This window comes from Falco rusticolus, chromosome 3 (assembly GCF_015220075.1).
Source record: "Falco rusticolus isolate bFalRus1 chromosome 3, bFalRus1.pri, whole genome shotgun sequence".
Classification (NCBI taxonomy): domain Eukaryota; kingdom Metazoa; phylum Chordata; class Aves; order Falconiformes; family Falconidae; genus Falco; species Falco rusticolus.
The window spans coordinates 64045682-64062413 of record NC_051189.1 but is presented as its reverse complement, the minus strand read 5'-3'; positions in this window follow the sequence as shown (position 1 = coordinate 64062413).

The following is a 16732-nucleotide window of genomic DNA, read 5'->3' as shown; positions in this document are numbered from 1 at the left end:
TAATCTGGAGGCTTGCAATATGACATCATGCTTTAGGAAAGAGTTCTTTAATATTAGCACCAAATATTAATCTGAAATTTAGCTTTAAAATCATCTTTGTTGAAGGTTGATACTACTCTTTCTCTGGCCTTTTCATCAAATTTCTGACTATCCTGCCAAGCTTGTGGGATTTCTTGGACTATGACACTGAGCAAGTCAAATCATTACTGCATGCTTCCGTTTCTCATTTCAGATATGGCAGCCTCTTCCCTGTCTTGGAAATGAGTTAACTGCTCCTGGGTGAAATGCTACAATAAAACAAAAGCAGTACTTAACTGGCACCCCACTTCAGAAGAGCATTATTCCTGCATCAGAACGAACTTCCTCCAGAAAGGTTTGGGTTAGGAAGGCTCAGTCAGCAAAAAGACCAACTATCAAAGGTTATTTCTAAAATGTATGAAAAAAACTTTCTTTCCTGATCCTTGCCTCTTCTTATGTAGCAATATCTTCATATGTGCTTTGATTTTCTCTTCTGCAGTTGCTGAAGTACAGTTCTGTGGAGCTGTAGTGTTTTCTTGAATAAAAAATTCCCATGGTATCCAACCCAAGGCATTGATTACTAGTGTAAAGGTGAAATTTATAGTATGCCAGAATGGTAATATTTCAGAAAAAAAAAAAAAAAAAATCTTCTTAGTAAATAACTTCATTACGACACTCATATCCCAAGCACAAATTTGACAGGAAATTAGTCTCTTCATACTTGCAAAACCCCACACTGAAACTATTCATGAAATCATGAAATTACACTAATAACAAACTCAGAAGGATATAAAAGTAGTTTCCATGATCACTAGGTAGCATGGTGACACCCAATCCTAGACTACAAAAGAGAAAGAAAAAAAAAGAAAAAAAGAAGAAAAAAAGAAGAAAAAAGACACCATTGATCAGGGTCTGTCACCAGACTTTTACCAGAAAGAAGCATGAACACAGAAGGTAAATCTCTATTACAAGGCAAAGGTATCAAGATATTCAGTAGCAATTGTTTGCTGAAGGTGACTGAGTCCCTGTCGCTAAAATTTATAAACTAAGAAACATTGAATTCCACACAAAGATACTCCAAAATAGGTCCAATACAGAAAGGAAAGGTCTTATGACAGAAATCTTGAAGGCTGACAGAATTTGGATAAAAACTATAGTATTTTTTACAGGAGAGGAATGAATGAAATGTGATACTCATCAGTTCAAGCATCACTGAAAATATGTTGCCTCTTTCTTGATTTAGGATGATGTGAAATATGGTGGCGTTCCTCATATCTTTAGTCAATATGCTTTTTTGAAGGAAGTCACTCCATTACAGCTTCAGTCAGAAACAATTCAAAATTATTTTATTTTTCAGAATTAAAATCAGTCTCTGAAAATCAGCTTCCCCTTGTATCTTCTTAATATGTGTACTCAAGCTTCTTAAAAGACCTGAGCTAAAGCTGGCTACTTACAACTGCATTTTAAGAGCTAACTTCTAAAAATATCTTTAATAAATAATGTGTGTTTTAATAGAAGATTCATTAAGACTGACATAACAAAACATAGTAACAATTGTATTTCAATATAGTCAATAATTTTGGAGGGGTTTTTTTGTTTTTGTTTTTTTACCAGCATGTAGCATTACTTTCAGAAAAGCACACAAAAGAAAAGAAAAATGATGGTGGTGAAGGGACCCAAAACTTCTTTAATGTAATCAGGGGAAATATTTTTTTTGTTTTGTTTTGCTTCAGAGACCTTTTAAAACATTGACTTTTTGTTTCTTTCTGACATAGTCATCAGTAGAAGGATGTTGGCATGACTGCGAAGGAATACATTTCACATATAAACATCTTTATGCCTTTATTGGTGTGAAGGTGCCTAAAGGACCACCCCTGATGGAAAAAAAAAAAAAAAAAAAAAAGAGTAAAAGAAATGCTGTAATTTGCAATGGGTAGGGAGATACCATGGGAAGAGAAGGAAGAAATGCAGCACACCAGGTTGGGCATTGCCTGCATCCCTCCCACTGGCAACATCATCTCCACCTGTGATAGGCAGAATTCCTTCCCATGGGATGGGTGCTGGGGAAAGCCAGTGCCCTACTGTTTGCATGTGTTTATTAATAACCTCTGGTCTCATGGTTTATCTGTTGTACTACTGGTATTGATTCTGCATGCATAGTTCACTGACTCTCAATTAATAAAGTGCCATTACTAAATCAATACTGTTTCAGTTGTGATTTTGTTTAAACTATGTAAATGGAGTAGTTTACCCTTAACAACAATTAATTGTTTACTTTTGATTTGTGGTTTTCTATATTATGTCCAGGGGTTCAAGTCAGAGATACCACTTTGCTGGATATTAAAAAAAAAAAAAAAAAAAAAAAAAAAAAGTGGAATAAACATGATTGTTGTTTTTCAAGTGTTTAAGAGTTTCAGGTTTTCTAAAATTACTTTGTAATTTTATGGACATTATGGACATTAATGTGATCTATGGATGCAAAAGAAAACATTCATGTCTTTGCTCTTTTGATGTTACTCAGATCATTAAGTATGCTTGATCTTATCTTCCATTTTTCACTTTACCAATATTTTAAACATTTTAGAATTTCATAAATATTTTTCAGAATGGTTAGTACACAAAATTTAAATTCTTTACTAACTCTGTTGAAACTCAATGAAAACCTCAGAACCTGGCTTGACTTTCATGTTGCATTTAGAACTTACATTATCATAGGCATTACCTTCAGGCTACATTAGCAATGCATTGTCAAAGCTTTTTAACTGAGAGAATAAGTTTAATCAAGAGACTAGGCTAGCCAAGACTTATACATACATGTTTAAGTATGAGCTGCAAGACTGCAACTTCATTCTACAGAAGCATATTTTTGTGTAACAGAACAGTTATGGGGAGAAACATGTTTCACACATTTCCTAGGATAACAAAATGTAGCCATGAAAAGGTGTACTACTATTTAACACAATGTAATTTATTATTTCTTTCTCTGTGTTTTAATAAATTAGGTTTGCACTAAGAAGCTCTGATCAAGATTACTCCATTTTGCCTAACACAATAAAAGCACACTGCTAATACAATGTCTGCCTCCAGGAGTCTGTAATTTCATTTCTCAGGTCTAAGCAGTCAATGTCTTTAAGAAAAAAAATATTTAAAGCTATTCTGCAATCATAATTCAGAAATATTTTATCCTACCACACATACATTACTATTACTATTATCAGTGGGTATTTCTTGAACTCCTTTCCTCTCAAATCAAGACTACTAAAGGTAAGCAAACTTATTTACATGCAATAATAGCCAAACACTATATTATTTATTATTCAATTATTATTTCAAAGGCTTAAATTACAAGCACATTCATGCTTTAGTCTGGACGTATCTCCTATAAATTACACATCACAGATTGCAACAGTTGATCTTAAATATGTATCTTATCTTGCACCTTCCTGCCTAGCTTTTATGCCTATGAAATTATAATGCTGGTACTGCTTCACCACTTTCTAGAAAATGATAGCATCTGTCCTCTAGGTTACATTCATTGCAAAGCAATGACATAAGAAGCATGCCTAAACTGTTAGCACTCAGCTTGTTCTCAGTCGGTTCATTCAAATGTGTTTTTGTTGACTGCGATCAACAGCGCCCCCCCCCCCCCCCCCCCCAAGTTTGATCAGCTTCACCTCTACAGTTGATTTCATAGGGATTTGTTTTACCTGCATAAAAACAAGAACAAGAGTAATCAGGTATCAAAACCAGAACTTCCTCTGTGGTCATGTTACCTAAACTCCCCAGTTACCAAACTCTGAATTAGTTAAACAAGAACGGGCACAAACCTCAAGTCATTAATGCTCAAGTACCCACCATCTCAAGTCGTCAAAACTGATGACTAAAAGAACTTCTATATCCAGGCAGTCAGTCTTGGGAAACAAAGAACAGATAATGTTAAGACACCGTTATGTATATTATGCAGAAATAAGTCTCCAAGTGAAAAAAAATCTGGCTGCTAGAAGGAGACAAGCTGATGAGGTGTTGCAATCACTAATTTGCACTACAAGCGACAAACTTGTAACCAATCCTGTGCATGAGGGAAAATGAATATGTAATGTATTATGAATATGCAAGTACTTTACTGTACATAATGTGTACCCTTGAGCAGCTTGATGTGCATGTTAGGAGGAAAGATCCTTCATGCACCCAGATCTGCAATAAACCAATGTTGGCTTTCTAAATTATCATTTGGTTCGGAGAGTTTTCCTGGTTATGATTTTCAGTAACAGTTGTGGAAGTATTAACCAAGATACCACAGTAACAACATAATATCCCACCACAGTCCCTGCCCTGGCCCCACATTTTCACATCTGCTTCACTATGGACTCAAATAGGCATGTATCTTTAAGCATTTGAAGTTTCGCTATCTTCCTTGCTTGGTACTATTTCCATAATAATAATAAAAAAAAAATCATATGGATCCAATACTCTTTTCCTGTTGTTTCTCTACCAACATTTACAGTAGGCCCCTCATTCTGAAACTAGCAGCATGTAGTTGCCCACACAGTTCTTCCCAAACATTGAATTCAGGAGAGTGAACTAGATGAAAATTACCTTATGTCCTTCACCATGAATGCAGAGTTTTGTTTCTACACTAATCATGCTGTCCTGGAAATCAGACTTACACTTGAAAGACAGATGTTTCATGACTTTTTGTTTCATAGCTGAAACAATCAAATATCACAAAAAATCAATTAAAGGCTCAATATTAACCCCAACACCATCAAACAAGGAAGCAGAAAAACAATTTTCCCAAAACCCAAAGGAAACTATAATTTTAAAAAAAAATCCTATGGAATTCAGTTTCCCATAGTAATTCTTACAGCATCTATTAAAAACTGCTTGAAAAAAACCCCACACATGCATAAACTCACTGTCTTTGAGAAATAAAACACATCTCCAAAACACTGTTTCTTGGTATATGAAATACACCTCTTTGAGGGAAAGTAAAGACTTGGCTGAAGGACTGCAAGAGGGAGGATTTATGTGGGTGGGCACTGAGCAACATACACCAGTGTTTCAAGGCCAAAATGCTTCCTGCCTCTGCTGAACATAAGTGCTAAATTAGACACCAAAACACTGGCAAAAAGAAAACCCTCTGGACTTCATTTTGTAAGTTTGGAAGGCAGGCATCCTTTATTGTAGTGCTGGGTGCACAGAGATTAGCACCTCACATCATGCACACCTATCTGACCAGTGTTCCTCTGTTTATTACAACAAAACATACGTATTCATCATATTTACCTGAAATTTAATACATATTATAACTGATCACCCAAAATGATTTCCATATGCATAAGGCACTTGCGTAGGCACACTTTGCTCCTGGGGGTCTTTCTTGGGGTCTTTTGAGACCTGGTGGATGACAAGTTGGTGAACTTCAGCTGAACTTTCTTGGGGAACATGCACACTGCTCTTATTCTTATATAACTTCACTAGTTCTCTGCGCTACATGGTTTTGACTGCAGTGCCCTATTACTCCACTTCTTTTGTGCATTGTTATATCCCGGGTGTCTCAGAAAGCTTGCTACATCTCAGTGAGCTTATTCAATAGTTGAGTTAATCATTGCTTTAGTTTCAGCCTCTGTTAGTAATTCTTTATATCTTAATTATATCAACCTCTTCACTTATATATATACAAAATCTACCTAACGTTCTGTACGGGGTGCAAGTGTCCTGTCTCTGGTGGTGGGGGCTGCGGGGCAGCCTCTGAGGAGAGGCCAGGGTGGCCCGAGCTGGGCACAGCCGGTTCCAGCCGGCTCCGGTGCAGGGCAGGGCTGGGCCCTGCAGCCAACAGGTGTGGTGGCTCTGGAAAGCATATCTAAGAAAGTGCAAAATGCCATACAGGCCAGTGGGCAGCAAGGAATAAAAAGTGTGAGAATCCATCTTGCAGACACTGAGACCAAAGAAGGAGGGGTGGGAGTGCTTCAGGTATCCAAGCAGTGACTCCCCTGGGGCCCAGGGAGAAGGCCATGCCGATGCAGGCTGTGTCCCTGAAGCCCATGTAGCTTCATGGTGGAGCAACGATGCAGCCCATAGAGGACCCCACTCTGCAGCAGGTGGATGTGTCCCGAAGGACGCTGCCGCCCATGGAGTGCACACAGGGGAGCAGGTTCATGGCAGGAGCTGTTGCCTGCAGCGGACCTATGCTGGAGCAGGCCCTTCCTGGAGGGCCCATGCTGGCGCAGTTTGTACAGGACTGTATCCCATGGCAGGGACCCCATGCTGGAGCAGGGGAGGAGCAGCACGAGGGGGTGTTTCCCAAACTCCCCCAATTACCAAACTCTGATCTACTTAAACAAGAATGTGCAGGGAGTTTAGGTCAAGCTGACCCATCCTCTCAGGACCTTAAATGACTCACCCTTTCTGCTGATAAGGTATTGCAACCCACAGAAGATCAGTTGAAAGCAGGACAAAGGTAATTGTGGTAATGGGAGTCCAAGACCTTTGACTCAAATGGCCTCTAAGAATGAGGGCAAACCCCTGCTTGGGGAGCATGTGTAGTTGATAAAAAACATCAGTAGTGTGATCTGAGGATGTGTACTACTTTGCATTAGAAGCGGGAAACTTGTAACCAATCAATTCTGTGTGTGAATGGAAATGAATATGTAATGTACTATGAATATGCAGGTACTCTAGAATATGCAGGTACTCTATTGTACATAATAGGTAGCTCCCCCCCCCCCCCCCCCCCCCCCCAGTAACTTGGTGTGCAAGTTAGGAGGAGAGTTTCCCCATGTTCCCAGCGCTGCAATAAACCAACATTGGCTTTCTAAATTATCATTTGGTTTGGAGAGTTTTCCTGGTTATGATTTTCCATAACAGAGGGAGTGGCAGAGACAGGCTGCTGTGGTCTGAGTGAGGCGAGGCCTCCATTCCTGTTCCCCAGATCAGAGGCAGGAAGAGATAGAAGAGTCAGAAATGGAGGATTGATGTTTACCCTGGGAAGAAGGGCATTGGGGAAAGGAGTTTTAGGGTTTGCCTTTGTCTCTCACAATCTTACTCTGTTTTAAATTGACAGTAACTTAAATTATTAATCTCCAAATCGAGTCTGCTTTTCCTGTGACTGTGGTTAGTAAGTGATCTCCCTGTCTCTATATACACCCATACATTTTCTGTCTTATTTTCTTCAGCTGTCTTGTTTAGGGGAGTGAGGTGGTGGTGGTGGAGTTACTGGGTGGGAATTTGTCAGCCAGCCAACCTTAACCCACCACATATTCTTATGTCCTTTGAATTAGAAAACAAAATACACTCACATAATTTTGTGTAGATTTAGAAGCTGTCCTTTCACACAGATCCTCGAAAGAATATGAAAAGAAATCTGTAAATTTTATCTTGCGTTCAACAGGAAAAAAAGGTGGGTATATATTGTGGTTGAAATATTTTGATAAACACTGAATTTTACCACTGTTAGCTAATCTATTAAAATAATATATATTTTTTCTAATGTGGATAGATCACATATATATTTAGTGTGATACAGAGTATTATTTGTATGAAACTTATCCACATGTGACCTTCACAAGTCAGAAGAAAGGACAGGAAGAAAAACTGAGGAGAGGGCATGAGTCTAGTTTAAGAGATGGAAACAAGCATCATGACAGTGCCTCCATGAACAAACAACTGATTCAGAAGTTCAAAAATAGCTAAAGGCTTTTCCACTGCACAGTTGCGATCTCAGAAAAACAAAACTTTTTCCACCTTAACAGAAAACATGAAGCAAATGCCTGTATGATTTTATTTACTTCACAATATTTAGTATAATATTTTGGACAATGTAGTGATGAATAACATATGGATTTCAAGTTAATGTTGCAAAACAATGTGAATTAGCTTCCAGGGCACTGAGGCAGAAGGTGAGATTCAGCAGAAATGGGTATTATCTGAAGATGAATAAAGGGAAGTATTCATTCAAAACCTAAATGATAAGCCAAAATCAATAGTAAAATGTATCCACATGTTTTCCTCATTGTGGATTGACTATAAAATGGTATAAGTGTAAGCTGTTGGCCCTCAACACAAATTAACTTCATTTTAGAAACTTAAAATAAATACAGCAAATAAAGGTATTGAAAAGAAAATTTTCAGTGATGAGTGCAGCTCTTACATGGCCATTTCAAAAAAGTGTTAGACCAGCTGCATGTTGAATTACAAAATCTGAAACAAAAGCTGAGCAACTCATATCCAGATATACATGAACAGATAAACTGAAAAAACTGTGAGACAAGAGTAACTACATATTGAAAAATACAGTTTGCATTCCTGGATAACATTGCAGATGAGTAAAGTACCAATGAAATGGGTTTATTTCCTCTGTCTCTATTAGGATAACGAATTTTTATCAATTCACTTTCTAGAAATGGTGATACCAGAACATTTTATAGAATTTTTCAGTCTTTCAGTTAGCTGGTACTATTATGTGTGCCTTAAATTTAAAATATATTTTTGTGATATTGGAGTCAGTGGTACTACAGAGCTTTCATAGAACTGTAAATAGCTTTATAGATCAGTTGCTTGGTGAAATATTTTAGGTTTTAATTCTTGCAATTTTATAGATTGATGAAGCAAATATGGGCTAAAGCTGTTTAGAATGGAAAAAAAGACTGTGATTCATACAATTTGTTTTTTTTATGGACAGGGGATAAATATGTAAGGTAGATATCCTGGGGTACTTTCACAGTAAATGAAAAGGAACACAAGCATACATAAAAGCAGCCTTAAATGTCTTGTTCACACTTAACTGTTTAGCCAACTTTTAGATGTCTAAATTAGATGGGACAAAGCCTACCCAAAATGAATCCAAAGAATATAGTCTAAAAAATAGGAATTCAGATAAAGACAGAGCTTAAAATACTGCAAAATTAGATGGGAAAGAATATTAAATGCTAAATAAATTGTGTTAAACAGTAGAAACCAGTCACTAGGAAGAAGTAATGTAAATAGACTGAATCAGTGATGGGATTACTATACACAATTCTTTCATCAAAAGTCAGTAACAGCGTTCACAGTATGATAATGGTGGTAGAAGCTAGAAACTAAATACTAATGACCTGCATACCTAATCTTTGACCTCTTCTGCCACACAAGCCAAAGTTCATATTTATGTATCTATTGCCATGTGTTTTCTGTGGTCAGATAGATGTTACTTTGATATTGTACAGTACAGTATAAGCTTTCATCTGTTCTGTATAATCAGAGGTATCCCTAATGATGTATTTACATAAAACATATTTCTAGCCTAATTTCAATACTGAAGTCAAGCAAAACTCAGAGAATCCATGCAAAACCTTAGAAGTTATATTTGCTGATGATGGTAATGAATGTTTTATAATATAAAATTTGGATTTTTTTGATTGTCTGGCTTTTCAAAATTGAAATGAATATGTATATGCATTTCTATTTCATGCTGTGCTGTTCTAGCCTAATTGCGTTTCTACTTTGACTTGACTGCTATCTCTGCAGCACTTCATAAAAAAAGGTATGTGTATATAGATACATATATATGAATAATTTTCATACCCTAAATTTTAGAAAAAAAAAAGAGAAATGTATTTTTGTCCTCTGCTACCCACAATTAAAAAAAAACAACCAACCAAACCAAACATACAAATCAACAAAAATCAATGGCCTGCATGAAACAAAATATCAGCATTTAATAATTTATAAAAAATATTTTATTTATAACATAAATAAATTTATTTATAACTCTATAGAAAGTTCATGAACAAAGCATGAAACACAGAGCTTGTTAAGAAATCAGGAAACAGCAGATTTATTAGTGATAGAAATTAAAGGTAGATGATAGATTAGTAGATAGAGGATAGGTGATGCATTCAGTAGTTTGGTAGTTCTAAAGAACTCTTTATTCCTTCAGAAAAGGTATATATTTAAAAGATGTAAAAAAATTCAAAGCAATTATTAGTATCATATCAAGTTTTTATGGTTACAAAGCTCTTTTGGAACAAAACCCAATAACCTAAACTTTACGCATCTCAGTCTTAGAATGACTAAAAAGTACTGTCTCACACAGGTGAGACAAAAGAATGAGGAATATTGTTAAACCTTGAAAAAAGACCCCTGGATGCCAAACAGTCAAGACTACAAAAGAGAATTTAAAAAACCCCACAAAAACCAACCAAACAAAAACCACTGAAATATTTCTAATGAACGTTACTCTTTCCTTCTCTTATTTGGTGATATCATGCTTCAAAACAGAACAATTTCTGATTGGTTTATAGGAAAATTCCAGTAGAAAATTAATTGTGTTAAGTAAATTTGAATAAATTATTTCAAAGATTTCCCATTTAAAAATAATTTAAACTGTTTATCTCCCCTAGTGAATGAATTTAACTACCTATGTGTAATCACACAAATGTTACTGTAATTTGTAAGTTTATTTTTTCCTTCTTTGCTAGAATGATGAGTTTAAAATAGAGCAATTCAATATGTGTATAAAACACCTGATTTAAAATTCATTATTGCAGAAATTTATAGAAATAATTATTTGGTTAGCATTCAAAAAATGCAGCAGTTTTAACTTCATGCGTGAAAATCCAGTAGAGTACTGGTTATAACTCTTCAAATGTATAAATCCCTTAGACCAGGAGTCCTTAAACTACAACCCACAGATACAGCCCCCCAGAGTCCTCGATCTGGCCCCCGGTATTTACAGACTCCCCCCGCCCCGCCCCACCCCGCCCCGCCGGGTTGTTGGGGGAAACCAAGCAGCCGCAGATGACTGCCTGCCACTTCATCGGCGTGCCTGCCCCCTGGTTAAGAAGTTTGAGGACCCCTGGCTTAGACCATCAATAAGCCAGAATCTGTGCAACAGGTTTCCTTCCAATGGAAAATAGTCATTGTTTTAAAACTTTTCTCATTCCAGAGGAATAATGTAAGACTGCTAATGAAGCAAACAGTTGTTTCTTTTCTACCCTGCTACTTTTCTTCTGAAAGGGATGTCAAAGAAGTTGACTCAGAAATATTAAGAAAAGTTTAAGTATTGAGGACTGAGCTTTTTAAAATTTCTTTGAGGATAGAGCAGAAGAATTTAAATCATGAAGATGTAACAGATATTGCCCTCTCCATCATAAAGCTGTAAAAGTTCATTGAAGTAAAAAGAGCCAAGGTAGCTACAGAATGAAAGTGGTTTGCTGGACCTTCAGTATCTATCTTGAATTAAAATTGTACAGTTAATATATTTATATTTTACAGTGACACAAAGCATAGACTATAAATATACACACACATATGTGTTTGCAATAGGCTTCATATATATGTAATATAAGGTGATTTTGATACAGCAAAGCCTGCAGTCATCTATATATATATTACTGTTATGGTACAAAAATAACTTGGTACATTAACACACCAATGATTCATCAGATGTCAAGGGTCTACTGTTTCCTTTGACAAATTATGAGGAAACAGGTATTTCCAAGATGACCATGAATTAAACTGATACACTGAAAAAGAGAAGGACAAAAAATAGTAACAGATAAAAAGTGTTATCATTTTTATTTCAAAGAGCATTAGTATTGAAAATGCAAACTAAGTTGTATTTAGTTTAATAATGTAGCTTTAATTTGAGACACATATTTCAGACAGTGGTGTTTGTAGAAACAGTTTAAATCACTTTTGAGATTTAAAGAGTAGTCAGCCTAGAGAAATAGTCAATGCTATTGGAATGAAAATATCTTTCTTATTACAAGCACAACTCAATACTAATCATTAGATACACTATTTTACCTGATGCAAAATTCCCTGATGCAGCGACCTCAGTGAGATGATGCTTTTGTGTCTATTTTCACAAATACTTATAAAAACTCCATTGTTCACTAGGCACATTCCCTTTGTATGATTTGAAATAGGCATTATTAACATGATTGACATATATGTACTGGGTAAGAAAAACTATTGCATTGTACTTAATTCATAGAACAAACCCAAAGAAATACTTTTTATCTCAGTAACTCTGCAAAAATAACTTTTCTTGCACACATGCATATCCAGTGATTCAAAACCAGAAATAATTAAGTGGTAGATACAATTATATGACCAAACAGTACCTTAATCAAATTATTCAGTAAAGATTCACAATTAAGAAATATTTTAATCATTATCATCACTATTAAAGTATCTACAAAGCTAAATCATGAGCAGAACTCTTTTGTATTAGTTATTATGCATTCCTCTCACCTGTCCTTAGCCATCTAAAAGTTAAGTATGCTAATAGCAACTTTTAAAGCAGCTCGCTCTTTCCTACCTCATCATGTTAGATACTTTTAATTTGTTAGGATGCACCATCTTCTTCCTCCAGTTACTACATCAGAAGCCCAGGTGACTACAGCAGACTAGATACTACATGGTTAAATATTGATGAATGAATGCTACCTCAAAATACACTCTTTTCTCTGGAGAGTTTATTTGTAAGTAAATCATATCAATAAAGTCCTACTGCAGAGTAGCCACAGTAGTCACTATGCCATACTTGTGATGATGGTATTATGGAAATAGCAACCACATACAACCAGCTAGAGATTTCCTTCCAAAGTCATCTGCAAACCAGATGGAAACTACCAGTGCATGCAGGGTTCAGGGTAGGAAAGGGGTCCTGTGCTACTGGAGTCCTTTTAATCCAGCTGCATCTGCATTTTTGGACCCTCAGAGAACAGGGATCTAACATATGGACACCTCACAACAGCTGTGCAGCAGGAAACTTAGATTAACAGTAATCACTACTTTTTTCATCTCAGTGTTTTACTTTAAGTTTAGCTACAAAATTGCTTGACCCTACAAACACTTGAGGAACACACATATTTTTACACTCATCTGATTTAAACCTCTCTGGTTCTTCTCAAAATATCTGAATGCTCTGATTGTGTTGAATAAATTGCTGATTTAGGTGCTAAATTTGAAAACTAGACTTCAAAATGCAATTGCATAACAGATATAAACATATCAAAAAAGGAACTCCACATCTACTGATATGCATAAACAGATGAAGCTAAGCTACACAGTTGATATTTGAGCTGCTGAAGCTTGTGGAAAACAGATTCAATTCACAAATAATTGCTGTAGCACTATACAGTAAATAAACAAAAATTCATTTCATGGTATTTCAGTTTTTATGGTATTGTTCAAGACACAGTCTGTAGATTGCTAATACTTCTACTATAAAATTGTAATATTACAGTGGTGTGATAGTGTGGATCTAGCTAAAGGTCTGCCAGTTTTTCCATCATAAACCTCTATTTTAAAGGGCTGGGAAATCCACTATAAAATCTTCAGATAAGCATGTTGTAAACAACTTACAGAAACACATATCTATAATTTTCAAAGGTAAACCTAAGAAAAGAAATAAAAGTGAGACAAAAGAACAATGACCTGGATTTATTAGGAAACACATATTGTTGGTGTAACATTAAAAGCCTGGAAACTTGTAGTTAAACTCATGCTACAAATAAATGCTCGAAAATCAAAATATTTTTCTTTTTGTCCCTGTGGTACAATGTAGGAATCAGATCAAGTCTGTAGTAGCAACACTGGTTGTCTAACAAACCTTTAAGGATAAAGATGATCCAAAAATGCTTCTCACCTACCTTTTAACTCTTCCATCTTTTAACTTTTCCATCAGAAAAGGCATGTTCTGTTGATTTTTTCCACAGTATTTTTATGAATTATCAGAATTTTCTCCATCTAGTCCATCCATACTCTTTGCTCTTGTACACCTACAGCGAGATAGAGATAAAAAATAAATAAATATTAAAACAATAGATTTAGCAGTAATGAGATCAGAAAACAAAAAACTTTAAGGAATTCTGAAACTATTTTTTTTTTTTAGATGGAATTCTGAATATTATTCTGTTAAAATTATTTTCAAGCATCAAACCTAAGCTTTTTTATTGAGACAAAGAAAAGACAAAGGACTGGTTCAAAAGCCTTCCTGACACAAGCTGCTTTAAAAATAAAGGAAGTATTAAAAATATTTTTTTTCTAGCTATATTGTTAATATATTGTGGGATTTCATAATACACAAGGACACAGAGGCTTGTACGTGCAGCATGGGAAGTTCTCAGAGAGCAAAGCTCCATTTTGGATAAGAATTAAGTACTTCTTATATCATAAAGACATAACAGAGCATAGGACACCATCAATTTGAGCAGCCAATAGATGCTGTTAATTTCCATTTTTCACCTGTAACAGTCAATAGGTAATTATGATTTCTATTCAAATCAGATTTTTTTCTCAGATTGTTTCCACCTTCTCAGACAATCAGCTACTGTTACAGTCCTTTGTTTTTTGTTCTTATCTATGATAACTCAAGATGTCTCTGGTTTCTCAGAACCCCAGCTGTACTTCAAGAATAACAGCTTCACTTTTCAGGGATGTTTTTGGTTCCCAGGCTAACATTTCCCAGGATGGCAGGCATTTTCTTTGTCAGTGTTTTTTAGCAGACATTTATTTTTGTTGTTCAGTAATTTTCCACTTCTAACCAGCCCACCTTTATGCTGCTCACATCACTTATTAACCCATTCAAATCACTAATACAGTGAAAAGGTGAATCTCCAGAAAGGTGGTGAGAAAATCCTAGGCTATATCTGATATACTGCCAGACTGCCTATAGGTCTCAAGGAAGTGTTTAAAAAAAATGTACAAGGACATATTTAGCTGTTTGTTGATGATGAACAATCAGTAAATATTATATCCCCCATGTTTCTGTATACAATACTCTTTAAAAAAAAAACCAAAAACCAACAAACAAATGACCAACTCTAAAGGCGACAGGAGACAATATGAAAAATTTTTCTTGTTCTTCTTCATGACTTTCAAATATACTTGTGAATTAATGTTTTCTTAGAAAAATTTAGGTTTTATTTCTTATTATTAGCCAAAGCCACAGTGCGTAAAATGTAAAAGAGAAAATTTTCCACAACAGTGTCTGTAACTGTTATTTGATAATTTTACTTCACTTTTAGAGAAAAAACCCTACAAACTCTTAAATGTAGTCTTCATAACATGGGCACACTGGTTAGCACAGTAATCCAGACTAATCTATAAAACAATACTGTGGTTTCTAAAACACAACTGATAGCTGTAGTCTAGTGATAGCTGTTTTCACGAAGCCTCTGCAGTAAGTGTGACTCTGGTGGGCTTGTAAGGGGGGAAGTACAAGAGAAAACAGGAGAAAAGAGTACTTTACTACTGAGCTGATCTTTAATTTTCATAACAATTTCTATTGTTTGCAAGAAAGAGCTGGTGATGATTGAGACAGTACATAAAATCAGACCTGACCTGACTGGTTATTAAAAGGGCTACTTGACTCCTGGCAATGTACAAGCTGCAAAGAACAACAAACTGTCTCATCTGACTGCTTCCAGTAAACTCAAAACAACACTGCATATTTTTGTATGCAGGTATATAACTGCTTTTGTATAGGAAAAGTATTTTAATGAACTAATGGATTATTGACATACACGGACACCTCTATCTTGCATAGATTACTTCTATAATGATTTGTATTGTCTTGTTCAGTGGAGTGTTATGGGCAGGCATTAAAATTAAGGCTGCACACCTGTGAAGAAGCATTTGTTAGGCATTATCTAGAGAAGAGAGAAAAGCAGAAGTGGCATTGGAGAGTGGAACTTAAGGACTCTAACTTTCACCTGGATAAGCAAATGAAAAACTGAAGGTGGATTTCGTTTGTAGACACCTTCACTGTCATAACAAACTACAAATATAACCTTGGGAAACGACAACTCAATGCAAAGTATCAAAATACATCAAGGACAGTATATATTTTGATCTTAAGAAAATATTTTTTTTTTAATAAAGAACAAAATCAAACTGTTTTTTCATCATTTTGTCTTTTATGCTTATTACGAGACATGAGAGTATTTGATTTCAACACTGGAAAGTTATTTTGAAAATGAAGCAAACTCTTACAAATGGGATAAGATCTGTGTATTGTCATGACATTTAAGTTCTAAGAAATCAGATTATTTCGATGAAACCCCAAAATTACATGAGAATTCCAGACAATTGCTGCTGAATATATCATCATGTTGAGAAATACAATTTTCCCTGAGAACACAGCTCACTGCCTCTGTAGCAAGATTAGGTGTTAAACCAAAATGGGCAATACCACACTGAGATCTTAGTTTGCAAAATTTGCATTCTTCTTTAGTTCCTACTTTAAAAAGTTCTCTTTATTTGATTAATGTACATAAGCACTTTCTTGTCAGTTGCACTATAAACAAGGTTTAATAATAGTAAGACAAATCAGAGAAATTTTGACTTTGAAGGAAGCAATTGCACCTGCAGGCAACCATGCTTTCTATTTGTGAAGACATTTCAACCAAAGACTTTAAAGACATGTGAAAACATTCATTAATTCAGCCTCACAGTCCTGAGAAATATATCTTGAAAGTAAATTTCAGGTACCACTGTCAGAAGTTCTACACTAATAAGAGCTTTGTCATGGTGGATTTAAGCTATGTACTCCCCTATGGCTGCAGAGAAAAGTGAAGAGTAAATGAACAGACACTGACTTTGCTACTCGGGAGTATTCAGGAGATCGTACAACTGAACATCGAGAGAGATCACATGATGAGTTAGTGCCAGAATAAAACCAGAAAAGTGGGAAGTTCAAGACATGACTAAGCTGGAAATTCCT